At 38.6% G+C, this 14,755-nt stretch overlaps 1 long non-coding RNA gene across 1 annotated transcript; it reads right to left on the bottom strand.

The window, feature by feature from the left end:
* Positions 1-9,078: 9,078 nt before the first annotated feature.
* On the bottom strand, positions 9,079-11,051 carry LOC129904456 (uncharacterized). The gene is made up of 3 exons (XR_008770428.1): positions 11,013-11,051; positions 10,365-10,411; positions 9,079-9,174 (listed from the first exon to the last, which is right to left on the bottom strand). It is a non-coding gene; the product is annotated as an uncharacterized LOC129904456 (long non-coding RNA).
* Positions 11,052-14,755: the final 3,704 nt, after the last annotated feature.

Here is a 14,755-nt window from a genome sequence, read left to right as displayed (position 1 = left end):
AACTGTAGCCTTCTCTCTCTACCTCTTTAGTTTCTTCTCTTCTTTCTTTCTCTAGAACTTTGTAGAAAGAATGGTTGTTTGGATAAGAATGATCATAAAACACACACATAAACACAAACACACACACACACAAGCCACCTTAGGGGTGACACGTGTCAAGCCCTCATTGGGCCAACACATCCCTTCCTCCAATCATGGGCTGCCACGTGGTATATGGGCCCCACACCCTTTGCTTCACCTGCTGCCACATGGCACTCCCAGCTGTTGTTACATGGCACTCTCCCATGCTGCCATGTGGCACTTTTTTTTCCCCTCATAGGTTCGTAATCTCGTCTTCTTTTATGAATCTATGTAATCTTGCTACGTAAGCTTGGTACGTACTCAAGTAGATTAAGTATGTAAGATTTCCAAGTTGGTAGCTTACGTAAGTAAGTCAAGTCCTATGACTCATTCTTGGCCTCCAACTCCTCTTCTTTTTTTTTTGAAATTCCAATTTGGCCCTTAGCCATTTCCACATCCAAAATTTCATAACCAACTTATGTGAAATTCTAATTTTGCCCTTAACCTTTTCTAGTATTTCCACATCCAAAATTTTCATAACCAACTTATGTATCAAATAAGATCAAAATATAGCATTATCCTTAACTTGTTACAATTATCTCAAAATGTCCAAATGTGCAAAATACGGGTTATAACAATATTATTCTAATGAATTCTACACCAATTGTTAATGCTTTACCTACGAATATGAGTAGCTAAATCCTATAACTAGGGTTGTGGTAACCATGATGGATAAACAAAGTAGGCAAATATATAGGTGAGTATGTGTTTTGAGCCATTGGCAGCACCGTTACATGTTTCTACCCCTGTAGGTGAGTCTTTATTGGTGGATTAGGTATTCAGATATTGCTTGATGACTATTCAAGGGTAGAACACCTAGGCTGACCTTATTTTTCTTGATATATTGGATTTTGATATGATTCTAGGCATGGACTGGTTATCCCCTCACTGTACGGTCTTGAATCGCTATGCTAAGACCGTTACCTTAGCCATGCCCGATATTCTTTCAGTGGTGTTGTAGGGCTCTTGTAGTTGCACACCGGTTGGAGTTATCTCTTTTATTCGATCTCGGAGGTTAGTTTCTAAGGATGCTTAGTTATTTTCCTTATGTGCAGGATGTGAGTAAGAAGGTCCCCTCTGTTGATTCAGTTCGTATTGTCCACGAGTTTGTAGATGTGTTTTCTAAGACCTACTCGGCCTTCCCTAGAGAGTGATATTGACTTCGCCATAGACTTGGAGTTGGGTACTCATTCTATCTCTATCCCACTTATCATATTGCTCCTGCAAAGCTCAAAGAGCTCAATGTTAAGCTTTAGGATCTCTTGGGTAAGGGATTCATTCAGCCTAGTGTATCGCCTTGGGGTGCCTAGTTTTGCTTGTAAAGAAGAAGGACGATACTATGCAGATGTGTATTGACTACATACAACTGAACAAGGTGATGATGAAGAACCATTATCCTATACCTCGTATTTATGACCTATTTAATTAGCTTCATGGTGTCTCAATGTTTTCTAAGATTGACTTGAGATCCAATTACCATCAGCTGAGGATTAGGGCGACAGGCATCCCTAAGGCCGCATTTTGGACTCGTTACAGCCATTATGAGTTCCTAGTGACGTCTTTTGAGTTGCTAATTCCCCTATAATCTTTATGGACTTAATGACCCTTGTGTTCAGGTCATACATTGACTCCTTCGTCATAGTCTTCATTGATGACATATTTGTAGCATTCCTTAAAATGCTCACAAGTGCCTTAAGAATGCCTTAGAAATAGGCCACTCACGTAATGCATTATCCTTATTTTTTTTGATAAATCCGAATTCGGTATATCGATCAGGGGGTTAAAACTTATAGAAGAATGGTCTCAGTGGATTTTTAAGACCCGTATATTGAAAGATAGATTTTTCAAGAAACTGGCAAAATAGTGAGGTATGCGGCATCTCCACGTCGCGGACTTGCTCCCTGTTATACCCGCACTTTTGTACATGGGAACATTTGTTTAGTTTCTCTAAAAGTTGCCATGTTATCCATGACATTCCCAAATGATCTGAAGAAGGGGAGGATATGATGCCTCATATTTTGCATAGACTAGTTCTATGTGAGTAGTGATGGTTGGAAATAGGTTTGAAAGGATTTGAAAGGAGTTAGAGGCCAAATAATGAGTCGTGGTAATCGACCTACTTGCTTAAGCTACCAATTTGGATATTTTACATAATTAAGCTATTTGAGTACATATCGAGTTTAAGTAGCAAGGATCACACAGGTTATTAAGATGAGAATAAATTACGAACCTATGAAAAAGAGTAAGTAGGTGATGCACCTACTTCAAGTAGGTGATGCACCTACTTCAAGTAGGTGATGCACCTACTTGGAATGAGTAGGTGATGCACCTACTAAAGTAGGCCCCACCAAGATGCATGGCAGTAGCTGGTTGGTGCATGGATGAGGTGGAAACATATAGGAACTGGACACGTGCCACCCTTGGGGGCTAGACATGTGTAGGGGCTGAAAACATGTCACCCTTAGGGGCTGGACACGTGTCAACCCCACATGGACAACATATATAGGCCTAGTAATGACTAAGACCTCATTTCTTTCATCTTCTACACTTAGAGAAAAATAGAGAGATAGAAAGACTTGGAACGTCAGCCATGGCTAGCTGAACTTGTAGCCCTAATTAGTGATCTGAACCTAATCTTTAAAAAGTAATTCCACCCTTAGAAAGTCTACAATAACGTGGGGTGATCCTAGGAGCAGCAACGTCGAGTTTATCGAAGCCGTCAACTTTCAGCCATGTTAAGAAGCCAAGTTGCTAAGGTAGTTTTTTTTTTCAAATTGGAGTTAATGATGTTGTAATGGAGAAATTACTTTGTATTAAGTAGGGTTGGAGGTAAGAAAATTACATAGGTATTGTTGACGTTGTAAATGGACAGAATTGAAGTTGTTCTAGTTGGATTAAAGTTTGATTAGTGTTGTCATTATTATGGTATTGTATTTGAAGGTAATTTATGTATGTTGAAGGAATGGAAATATAATTATAGATGAGTATAAGTGCTGCTGTTCCCAGCCACGTTATGCTCCTTTCCGTGTGGTTGTGATTTTATAAAGTAAAGATCGAAAATTGTATTTTGATATCGTGGTTTTGGGTGGGCTATTTAGCACTTGAATTGAATGATATTGAAGTAGTTTTACTGTATGTGGATGGTGGTTGTTATTGTTGGTGTTGCTGTGCTAATTGGAGATTAATTGGAAGTTCGGGTTAGGCGAGTTATATAGAGGAAATACTGCCCAATTTCCATTAAATTCTTAACTAATCGAAAAGTGTGAACGAAGAAATGATTCCTATAAGTGATTTGTTTAGATTTATAAGCTGGAAAGTCAAAGTTTATACATAATAGTGTTACTTTCATATTAAATAGGCTAAAGGGGTAACGAAGCAAGCTTGGATACGGTGGATCTGTAACAGGTATGTAAAACTATTCCTTTTTTTCTTTTGGCATGTCTTAGACATAAGTGATATATGATATGAGCTTTGGGGGTAATTCCATTTATAAGCTCCGAGTATGATTCATGACTCTTATTCACTTCTTGATGGTCAAACTCTTAAAGCAGTTGAGCTATTGCCCTTGAGCCTTCTATATGCTGAATAGTAATTGGATGTATAAGCTCCTATTCCTAAAGACTCTACGATGACAAATGTCTTTGATTCCATAAGCTGTTTCGCATTATCTTGATACATGTCTATGATTCCTGAGGCTCAATTTGATATAGTCCATAGTGACATTCAAAGGGTATTTAATATGATTATCGCCTTTAATACTCAAGTGTGAGTTTATTTTACTTATTTTATTGAGTCTCAGATGATGATTTAATTTGCATATGATTACTCACTACTCTGCTCGTGCATGTTGTTACTACTTCTTTCACCGAGTCCCGGATCGGGTATGTTATCGTGCACAGCTTTACTACATTTTCACCGAGTCTCTTACTAGAGGGATGGGTATGGTATAATATATGTATATGATGATATGATGATGCAATGATATGGTTATAGCACCAGGTCCCATAATAGGCCGGGTACGGTATAAGTGTGCACTACTCTATTTACTGAGTCCCTTGCTAGAGGGACAAATATGGTATATATATATATATATATATATATATATATATATATATATGATATAATGATATAATTATAACATCGAGTCCCAAAATGGGCTGGGTATGATATATGATGGTGATATGCATGACTTCATTTCATAAGATGTAGGTACAGTGATTTATTACTTATTATACTTATCTCCTGACCCCTTCTTTTAGATGTGATCTCCTTTGTGGTATTTTATGCTTTATATACTCAGTACGTATTCTGTGCTGACCCTCTCTCTTCGGGGGGCTGCATTTTATGCCCATAGGTACAGACACGTATTTCAGAGATTTGCCAGCTTAGAATTTTCATTCGGCTATTTTGGAGTGATCCATTGTACCGAAGCCTAGATTTTTGGTATTGATCTTTTTGATGTATATATTCGTTTATTCAAGGGTACGGCGGGGGCCCTATCCCTCCATATGATACCATTGACACTCTTAGAGGTATGTAGATATATGTGTGTGGGTTGTGTGTAAGTTTGTTGAGCTGTGTCTATATGATGTATTGTGAATATTAATATAAAATGGCAGCCTTGTCAGCTTGTGTACCATTTCATGATATGATTAGTGATGACTCCTTGGGAGACAAATGATAGGGATATATTTATATGAAGACATTATGGCCCATTGGAGTTTTTATGTAAGTTATCATATTGTTCGCAGTTCCTCTTGACTACATCTGATAGGTATATATATGGGTGTCCAGGTTGGACCCAGTCATGACCTATGGGGTTGGGTCGTGAAACTCCCGTTCAGTGAAGTTTTTCCGTGAGTCAAATTATGGCCAAAATCTCATTTGCTCAAAATTGGCCTATCAGGGAACACCTCCGCGTAGCCGACCTAGGCGATGTTTTTTGTCTGAATTCAGTTTTTAAGTAAAGGCACTTTAGACTTTTCTTTAATTGTTAGTTAATGAACCTGAACATTTTTAGGGCCTAATTCTACTCTATAAACTACCCTAAACCTCTAATTCTATTTATTCTTCTACAATTCACCTACTCAAATATTTCTCTCTCTACAAAACACTCTCAAGGACTCCATTGAAGACTTCGAAAAAATTCACTTATGCTCTCCATTAAAACTCTCAAATTCTTCCAAATTCGTGGATCTTTTCACTTAAGGTATGTGGGTATTGAATCATGGATTCTTTCATCTATGAAACCCAATCAAATTCTGAAATTTTCTATTAAATTCAAGTATGAAATTTTATGGGTTTTATGATATCTATTTTAACTGCATGAATTATGATTCAAATTATGATTATGATTCTATTTCAATATAAATTGATGGTTATTGCATTGAATTGAAGAGTTTTTCCATGTATTCTCCTATATTGATCTCTAGGGTTCATAATGTGAATTATGAATATTTTCAATTATACTTCCAAATGATATTATCTTTATGAATTATGTATGGGCTAATAGAAAGTTTATGATCATACATGTTTTTAAGTCAATTGTTATGCATTTGCATTTTACTCTAAATTCAAGTATGAATTATGATCAAGAATCACAAGTACGTTCAAAGTATGAATTTAATGCAAGTTGTGAAGTAAGGTGACTTAGGGTCCTATGTGGTGACATAGGACCTAACTATATGAATTATGCAAATATGATTATAATGATGAAAAGAAAATTCTTATATTACAAGTATGTTATGAGAATGAGTTACTCTATGATTTCAAACCTATCATCATGACTATGATATATGTCATTATGATTTCTATGCTATGTATGTATTCCGTGGGATTTGACTTAGTACCGAGTGGACTTAAGGTGGGGGACCTACCAAAAGCACTAGTAGCAACCTCATGTCTTTTAAACTACGCACCACCGTAGGTTACCTTCATGGCCTAGCTATTGGATCCACATATAGTGTATGTATGATCCGCTTAGCGGGGTAGAGTCTACCATGACAAGTAGATTCCCCTTTTTCTTCATTGTATGGGAAGACAACGGGATTCCATATTATAGCTCGCATAGTTTTATTGTCGATTATGGTTCTTATCCCACATATGTACGATCTCATATGTATTTTCGTGATCTTAATTATGCTTTTCAAATGCTTTGGTCATTATGACTTTCTCATGACTTTTCTTAGCTCATCTTATCATATGTTTTTCTTAACCATTGCATCACATGATTTACGTTGCATGTCATACCCTCATACTTAGTACATTCCAATGTACTAATGCATACTTATTGCCTACATTGTCTTATAATATAGGGGTTGAGGTTAAAGATCATATTCATCCACGTGGCTAGTTAAGCCTTTTTATCCGATGGTGTTTGTGGCGAGTCCTCATTTATCGGGGACTAATCATCGAGTTGGTTATTGTTTTTAAAGACTTTTGTTATGTTTCATATTAAGGGTGAGCTAGGGATATGGCTTAGCCCCCGCCTATGTTCATGAGTAGAGAGACATCTAGTTGGATAAATATCTTGAGTCTATGTTGTCATATGACATTATTCGTTTACTATTCATAGTTTAGACTCTCTTATGATGTTTTCTTTTTTACTTTACCTTATGGATACTTATGATATGAACAAAAGGATTGGTTGAATCCCTTCGAGGTTTTGACCTTCGTGTTACAACTAGGCCTTAGGTCGGGTCGTGACAATATTGGTATACACACAGAGTTGGAGAGAACAAGAGCAATATTTAAGGATTATGCTCCAGAGTTTGAGACATCAGCGACTTTATGCCAAGTTCTCAAAGTGTGAGTATTAGCTTGAGTCTATAGCATTCTTGGGGAACATGGTGTCCAAGGATGGAATCATGGTAGATCCGATAAAGATTAAGGCCATTCGTGATTGGGCTAGGGCCACCTTAGTGACTGAGATTCATAGCTTTGTCAGATTAACGTGTTACTACAGATTCTTTGTTTAGGCTTTTCTACTATTGCAGCATTATTGACTCAGTTGACTCGCCAGGATGTCTCATTTGAGTGGTCTGATAAGTGTGAGTTGAGATTTTTGAAGCTCAAGGAGTTTCTTACCATTGCTCCAGTATTGACTCTTCCAGTTGACGGTGAGGGCTTCACGGTGTATTGTCATGCATCCATTGTTGGTTTGGGTTATGTATTGAGGTAGTGAGGCTAGGTTATAACTTAGACATTGAGTAAGCTTAAGCTGCATGAGAGCAACTACCCCACCCATGACTTAGAGTTGGTGGTGGTAGTTTTTGCACTTAAGATATAAAGGCACTACCTATATAGAGTTCATTGTGAGATGTTGTCACGCCCCGGGAGGGTACCCTAGACGTAACCGGCACTCAAAAACTATTTCTGGCTCCCAAGCGAACCACATAGCCTGATCACACATCCGTTCATTCATTCATTCAGCAGAAAGTTTAAAAATAAAGAATAATTTAGCGGGCAACTCAAATCACCCATCCAACTCAAAGAATAAAGGCCATGGGCCGACAGATCAACTAAAATATTTGTCATTTAAAAATAGTTTGACAAGAATAACTCAAGGATAGAAATACTCAATCGACTCATCACTATCTAGTCTATGAAGCCTCTATCACTACTATCTACTTGGTGCCAATGACATGTTCATGGCTACCTCAAACCAAAATGAAAAGGGCTAACTCGATGCAAGAATGATATAAGCGGTGTCCTCCGAATGTAGGGAAGGACTCACTAATATGCTGAGTGTGAATAGATCCCCAATGATGCTCTTATTGACGATCTCTTAAACCTGTCTTTGCATCATGAAATGATGCAGGTCCAAATGGACGTCAGTACATGGAATGTACGAGTATGTAATATGGCAGAATGAAACATACCTCAAGGAAGAGTAGCAACGGTCTAAATATCTCAAATCAGAAAGATATGAGAGACTCAACAAGGCGTCATAAGTCTAAAGTAATAATACATTTTTAGACAAAGACCAATCATATACCATACAGTCCAATCCAATCATACACGATACAGTTCAATCAAATCATTTACAATTCGATCCCTTTCAATCATGTACAATCCGATTACATACACTCAACTCAACAATCAACTCAATAATCAAATCCAAATCTAGTCACATACCATTCTATTCAATCCAATCACAATTCATCTACTCCAATCCGACCATATACAATCTACTCAACATTCAACTCAACAATCAGCTCAAAGGACTCAACTCAGTAAATATGCAAATCAAATTATGCAACGTTTTACAATTCAACTCGAAGGACTCAACTCAATAAATATGTAATAACTCACTCAAGTGTCCTAAGTCTAACAAAAATAGTTTAGACAGGACTAACTCATAAGCATATAGCAACTCACTCAACTCAACTTACTCAGAGTACTATCAAGACCTAAATGGGAGTTTCTCTTAACCGACAACCATCACTTATGAGCCAGTGAAAGTACAACAAACCGATGTTGTTGCCGCGTCCGTTCATACCTTGCCAGGGTATGAACGAATCAATAATCATGGATCCAATCCAACCAAGTCCTATAATGTCAGGACAAATCTCTCGGGGAAGCATCCTGTCACGACCCAACCCCGTAGGCCGCGACTGGGGTCCGACCTGGACCCCCCGTACATATATCTATTAGATGAGGTCACATTGAATCGTAAATAAGACAATATCATGTAACAGAGCCCCACTGGCGATAACATTTTCATAAACTGTAGCCCTTTTCGTTTGTATCACAACATGACAGGGCACGCAAGCCGACAAGGCTGCCATAACATAATAATATATATCATATATCATGTAGACCCAGCTTAATCAAACTGACATACACAACCCACATATACATGTCTGCAGACCTCTAAACATATAAATGACAACATATGGCGGGACAGGGCCCCCGCCGTACCCCTGAATGGATAAAACAATTTCTATACATCCGTGGACAGTATCAAAAACTAGGCTCCGATACAATGAAGCCTCTTCCAGCTGAGCTGCATGGAATCCTAAGCTGACGGACTCCCAAAATCTGTACCCGTACCTGCGGGCATGAACGCAGCCCCCCGAGAAAGGGGGTCAGTACGATATGTGTACTGAGTATGTAAAACATAATATAAAACAACTGGAAACATATCTGAGATAGAGAATCAGGGGATAAGATATCAATTCAGAAACTTGTACCTGTACTTTATGAATTACAAAAACATGCATGTTCGAGTCATATCATATAGCCGGCCCTTTCGGGGGTCCGGTGAATCATCTCTGTAAAATCATCTCTGTAAAACCATCATGGCCCCAGTGCCATCACCACCTTATTACAACACATCATCATATATTTATACACGTATCCTGGCCCTCTATTAAGGGACTCAGTGAATAATGCAGTGAACTGTGCACGAGAACATATCCTGGCCCGGGACTCAGGGAAAGAAGTGTTACAATATACACGAGTAGAGTAGTGAGTAACTATATGCAATTTAAATCATTATCAGAGACTCGATAGAATAAGAAAGTTAAGCTTTTATTTGAGAACCCGAGTAGCGGTGTAGTCATCTCGAGTGTCCTCTAAATGCCATTATGGGCTGTCTCAATTATAATCTCGGGGCTCCTAGACATGTACTAAAGTAAAGCCAAATCGCTTATGGAACCAGAAACATTTGTTAACATATAGTCTGTAAGACTTGGAGCCTGTACATTTGTTACCTTTTTAACATATAAAAGTTTCCAGGGAAATAGTTCGATTATTATAAAAGTTCGATATTCAGACGTAAATAAGAGATGCTAAGAATGGAGTTACGCTGGAACTCATATCATGTTTAACCTACAACTAAGACACGCCAAAAGAAGAAAGAGAATAAACTATATATGGTCTGTACTTTTCTTTATGGGATCTGCATACACATATTTCATACCCGGCCCATCATGGGGCTCGGTGAATCATTATGGCATCATAATCTCACTTTCATACCAAACACGTATCAAAGGAAATGAGAGATAGCTTTCCAAATACTAGTGTTTAATACATAGAAGCCTTACTAGGCAATACTCAATTCTTGCAGAAATTCCAATACTAAGCAGTGGATATGGGTTATGAGGCATACTTGGAGTTTTGGGAATGGAATTATCCCCACATTCCACACACACTTCACTTAAGGCTAAAACTTACCAAAAGGAAAGAAAGATAATTGTACGTGCTTATACCAAAACATGCCACAAGAAAGCTTTACATACCTTTTGGGAGTTACCCTTTATCCTGCTCGTCTCGTCGTCTTCCGAACCTATTCAATATGAAAGTAATACGAATATCAACTACTCTTAACTTTCCAGCATCTTGGATTACGCCTTAATGTTAATGGAATCTATTGCCTTAGTTGTTTCCTCGACTAGTCCTTTAGTTTGTTAAGGCGTTAACGAAAATTGGGCAGCACCTCCCCTATAATGTGCCCTATCCAAATTTCCAATCAGGTCCCTAAGACCTACAGCCAACCAACAACAACAACCTGCAGCAATTCATACCAACAATATACAACATACACTCCAAACAACTTATTCCAAAAATACGATATCTCAATAGGGCGTCTAGCCTTTATTTTGTGACGCCTTTAATTATACATAACAAGGGGTCATGTGGCTTCTACCAGCAGCACCCTAACCCACATTAGGACATATTTAGGCCCTGCAACAACAAGTCACACCCCTGCAGAGCAACTCACAAGAACAACACTTTGTTTCGACAACAATTCAACCATAACGACTACAAATTAGTTTATTCCGAACGCCAAGTATTTCTAAGCCATTTTCATATTTCCATCCACCAATAGGGAGTGTAACATGCTCCATCAGAACACATAAAGCTCAAATTAAAAGAAGAAATCTTACCTTACGTTAAACTTGTCAAACTCGCCAAAACTATCCAAAATGTGAAATCTGGACAGCTTACTGTTTTACCTTGTCGCTTCGTTTCGAAGGGGTAATGGAGGGAAACAGGATTTACGTCCTTCATAAAAGTTATAGACACGTGTATTAGGGTCGCAAACAATTTCGAATCATCCCTACATCAATTTTGTACAAAAAGATATGACTAAAATACTCACAGCTGTCCGTGTAGGATTTCCAAAACCAAATTTGAGCAGTACCTCCTCTACACTTCATCACCACTTTTCAAGCTGATACAAGTGGAACTGGATTTTGGAGTCTTAATGAGAGTTATAGCACCACGAAATACCTTTCCAAAACATATTAAATCACTTGAAACGAATCTGTACACAAGAAGTTATATGATTATTACTAACCACTGTCCCTTCCAAAAACGGGTTTATTAATTAACGTTTTCTCTTATTTTCTCTTCCAAATTCCAATTGCAAAGCTGGAGTTTTACTTCCATGAAGGTCTTAAAATACATATATACATATCCAAGTACTTAAGGTACACCGTATATAATTAATTCACGGAAGAAAATTGGAAAACAAACCTTTAAACTTCAAGAACCATGGCTGCTTCTCTATTTCTCTCCCTCACGTTTTTTTCTCTCTAAGTTGGCTGATGTTTTGATGGATAACTGAAGTATATGATATATATCCACATATATATGTGGCTTTAGGGTGTGACACGTGTCAACCCCCAAGAGGTTACACGTGTCCAGCCCCTATTGGGCCACCGTATCATGCTGCCAACTATGGGCTGCCACGTGGCAGTGGGGTCCACCCCCCCCAAGCAGGTGGGTCACCTGCTTGCTTGAGGTTCTGCCACGTGTCGCTTCTTCATTGGCTACCACGTATCGTCTTTTTTCCCTTCCTCGTGGGCTCGTAATCTCGTCTTATTTTATGTACCTATGTAATCCGTGCTACGTAAGTTTGATATATGCTTAAGTAGCTCAAGTGCATATGACTTTTAACTTAGTAGCTTACATAGGTAAATCGAGTCCTACGACTCATTACTTGGCCTCCAATTCCTTCCGGACTCTTATGATTTCATCTCCAACCTTCTCTAGTATGGGGTATCACATTCTCCCTTCCTTAGAGCCGTTTGATAGTGTCGTAACTTAAGTGGCTCACATGCTAACTTCTAAGTAACTTAAGGGACATTCCGAGTTTAAAAAGGGTGGGGTGTAACATCCTTCCCCCCTTTAGAACATTCGTCCCCGAATGTTAGCTAAAACTTCTCTTAGCACCTTATACAAATCGTAGGGAGATTCATTGCTATTTTCTTAACACGTACTTCCATACCAATATTTCATATACGTGTTTCAGGAATCGGGGTTACCTGTAAATATTGGGAATAGGTGCAAATACTTGTGTTTTATATCCTCTTCAATTTCCCAGGTCATCCCTTTTCTGGTTTTGGTTTTGTCACAGTATCTTGACGGAAGGCACGTCCTCAGTTCGCAACCTTCTAATTTGCCAATCCAAGATGGCAATAAGTTTCTCCTCATAGGATAACTCTTCCATCTCATGGACTTCATTTATGAGACATACTATGGGTGGATCGCCAGTACAGTTGCGAAATATTTATATTTAATAGACTGGGCGTATGGTTTCCAAATCAGGTGGTAAGCTTAAATTACCAGTCACATTGCCCACCTTATGAGTAACTTGATACCTTCTAACATATTTTGGGTTAAGTCCCCTTTTCTGGGTGACTCCGTTATGAACATCCAATCATCCATTTGAACTTTGAATGTCGATGTCGATTATCTGTATATCATTCCTGCCGACTCTGGGCTTTTAGTCAATAGTTTGCTTAATCCTGTTTGGCCTACCAGCTTAATCTTTTTCCCATCAGGGGGACCTATAGGCGCTTCCTTACAACATCTTGTAGGGGGTAATTTGGATAGTGTAATGGTAGCCCTTCTCGTAGGCAAACCTAATAATTGATGGACGATAGTCCTAGCTACACTTAAGCCAACCTCATAAGCTCGCAATATATTTTTTAGCAGTTGATAGTATGCTCAGTCTATTCAGAAGCCCGAGGTAAATGCGGTATGAAGGTTTGTCTGTGCTCTCGACCTCTTCTTGGACCGAGGTCCAAACGTTCACCATATTTGAAGTTCCTCTATCTGAGATATTAGTTGGGGAACTTCACAGAATCTTACTACTTCCTTGTCATATAGCTTCACCTAGTTCCAGTTGCATAGGTGGTCTTGCTTGGAAGCAAAGGGGTTGATTCGTTAGCCTTCTCGCAATAACCCGCATAGCACCCTACTCTTGAAAAGTTTAGAATAGGTGCATGGTGACGTTGATAATTTGGGAATCCTTAGCTTCGTATAGTTTTTCTCGACTTTCTTTAGAACTTTAACTGGCCTATATAGTTATTCTGTGGTTTTCCAGTCGTTAACTGGTTCTATGTTGAAGAACTGTGGCATTCAAGTGCGTCGTCAATTAGCAATTAGCTAATCCTTCTTATTTTGCTTAAACCCTTGTTACAATTGCCTTAACGTATCTTATAATACTCTGGGTGCATAATCTCATATCGTTTCTCCATCACTAGTTCAGATTCCTCCATCTCGCGGGATCCCACCAGCACTAACGCATTAAGTTCCATCAGAATTTTGAAGTTAAGCGTGCTGGGGCGAGAGTAATATTGGGATGGGTGACCTTCCTGGGAAGTCTTCGTGTTGTGTTTTATTGTAATCCTTACCCTAATGGGTGGGGCACTCAACTTAGCTCCCAATTTACCTCAGCGTTGTCTCGCGAGTCTTTATGTTTTTCCCTGTCCTTCCTTTGTTATCTTACGACCAGTATCGGCATAGACCTTTAGTTCCGCTATGACCATGTCCCTTTTTGGTTAGTTTGGTTTAACTTCCCCTATTGTATCCCCCCCCTTTCTGTACGCACCCATTTATTAGGGTGGGCTACTGAGTAGCGCTAAAGTTCTTTTATATAGTAACCTTTGGAGCCATTTTGAGTTTTGGCTATTATTAGCTGGCATATCTTTAATGGAATTTCACATATGAGCTCCCCTATCCTTTATTCATTTTGTGTTCTTCTCATTTTCTACCACAGGAGGCTTTCTATTCCTTTGTCCTTGGTTATACATTTATCACAACATCATTTGCGACAAACTCTATAGGCAACATTTTGGCTTTTTGGTCTAGCATGTTGTCATTATCCCTCGTAGTGTCTCTTGAGTTATCCGATATCCTTCCATGGTTACATTTTTTTTTGTGTTTTTATCCGCAACCACCTTCTAGTGTTATGTTGTTCAGGGTCTCGTCACAAACTTCTTAACGCTACCTTATGTAGCATTCCGGCTTCCATCCAATTATTGGTAACTTCCGGAGCTTTCCAACTTGGTTTAGCAAGATATCTTATCAAAGTTTAGACGTCTATCTCACATTTATTGCTATATCAACTGCCTCCTCCTACCTTTGCCATTTTCTCATTAACTTCCCCCCTTTAGGGGGTACCTGCACTTTCCTCTATTTGTACTTTGTTCTAAGTCTCTATGTCCAGTCTAAATTTTTGTCCAATTCCTTTCACCAATCTATTTGGTACCGCATCATGTCTTTATTTATCTGCATGTTTATAATCTGACTATCCGTGTACGGAGCCTTGATTAAATTACGAAGCGATAGAACCTTTCCATATCTAACATAATGTCTTATCTACTAATCAATACTTGAA

Source organism: Solanum dulcamara, chromosome 9 (genome assembly GCF_947179165.1).
Source record: "Solanum dulcamara chromosome 9, daSolDulc1.2, whole genome shotgun sequence".
NCBI classification, from domain to species: Eukaryota; Viridiplantae; Streptophyta; class Magnoliopsida; order Solanales; family Solanaceae; genus Solanum; species Solanum dulcamara.
Note: the sequence above shows the minus strand (reverse complement) of the source record. Positions and strands in the feature narration are given on the sequence as shown.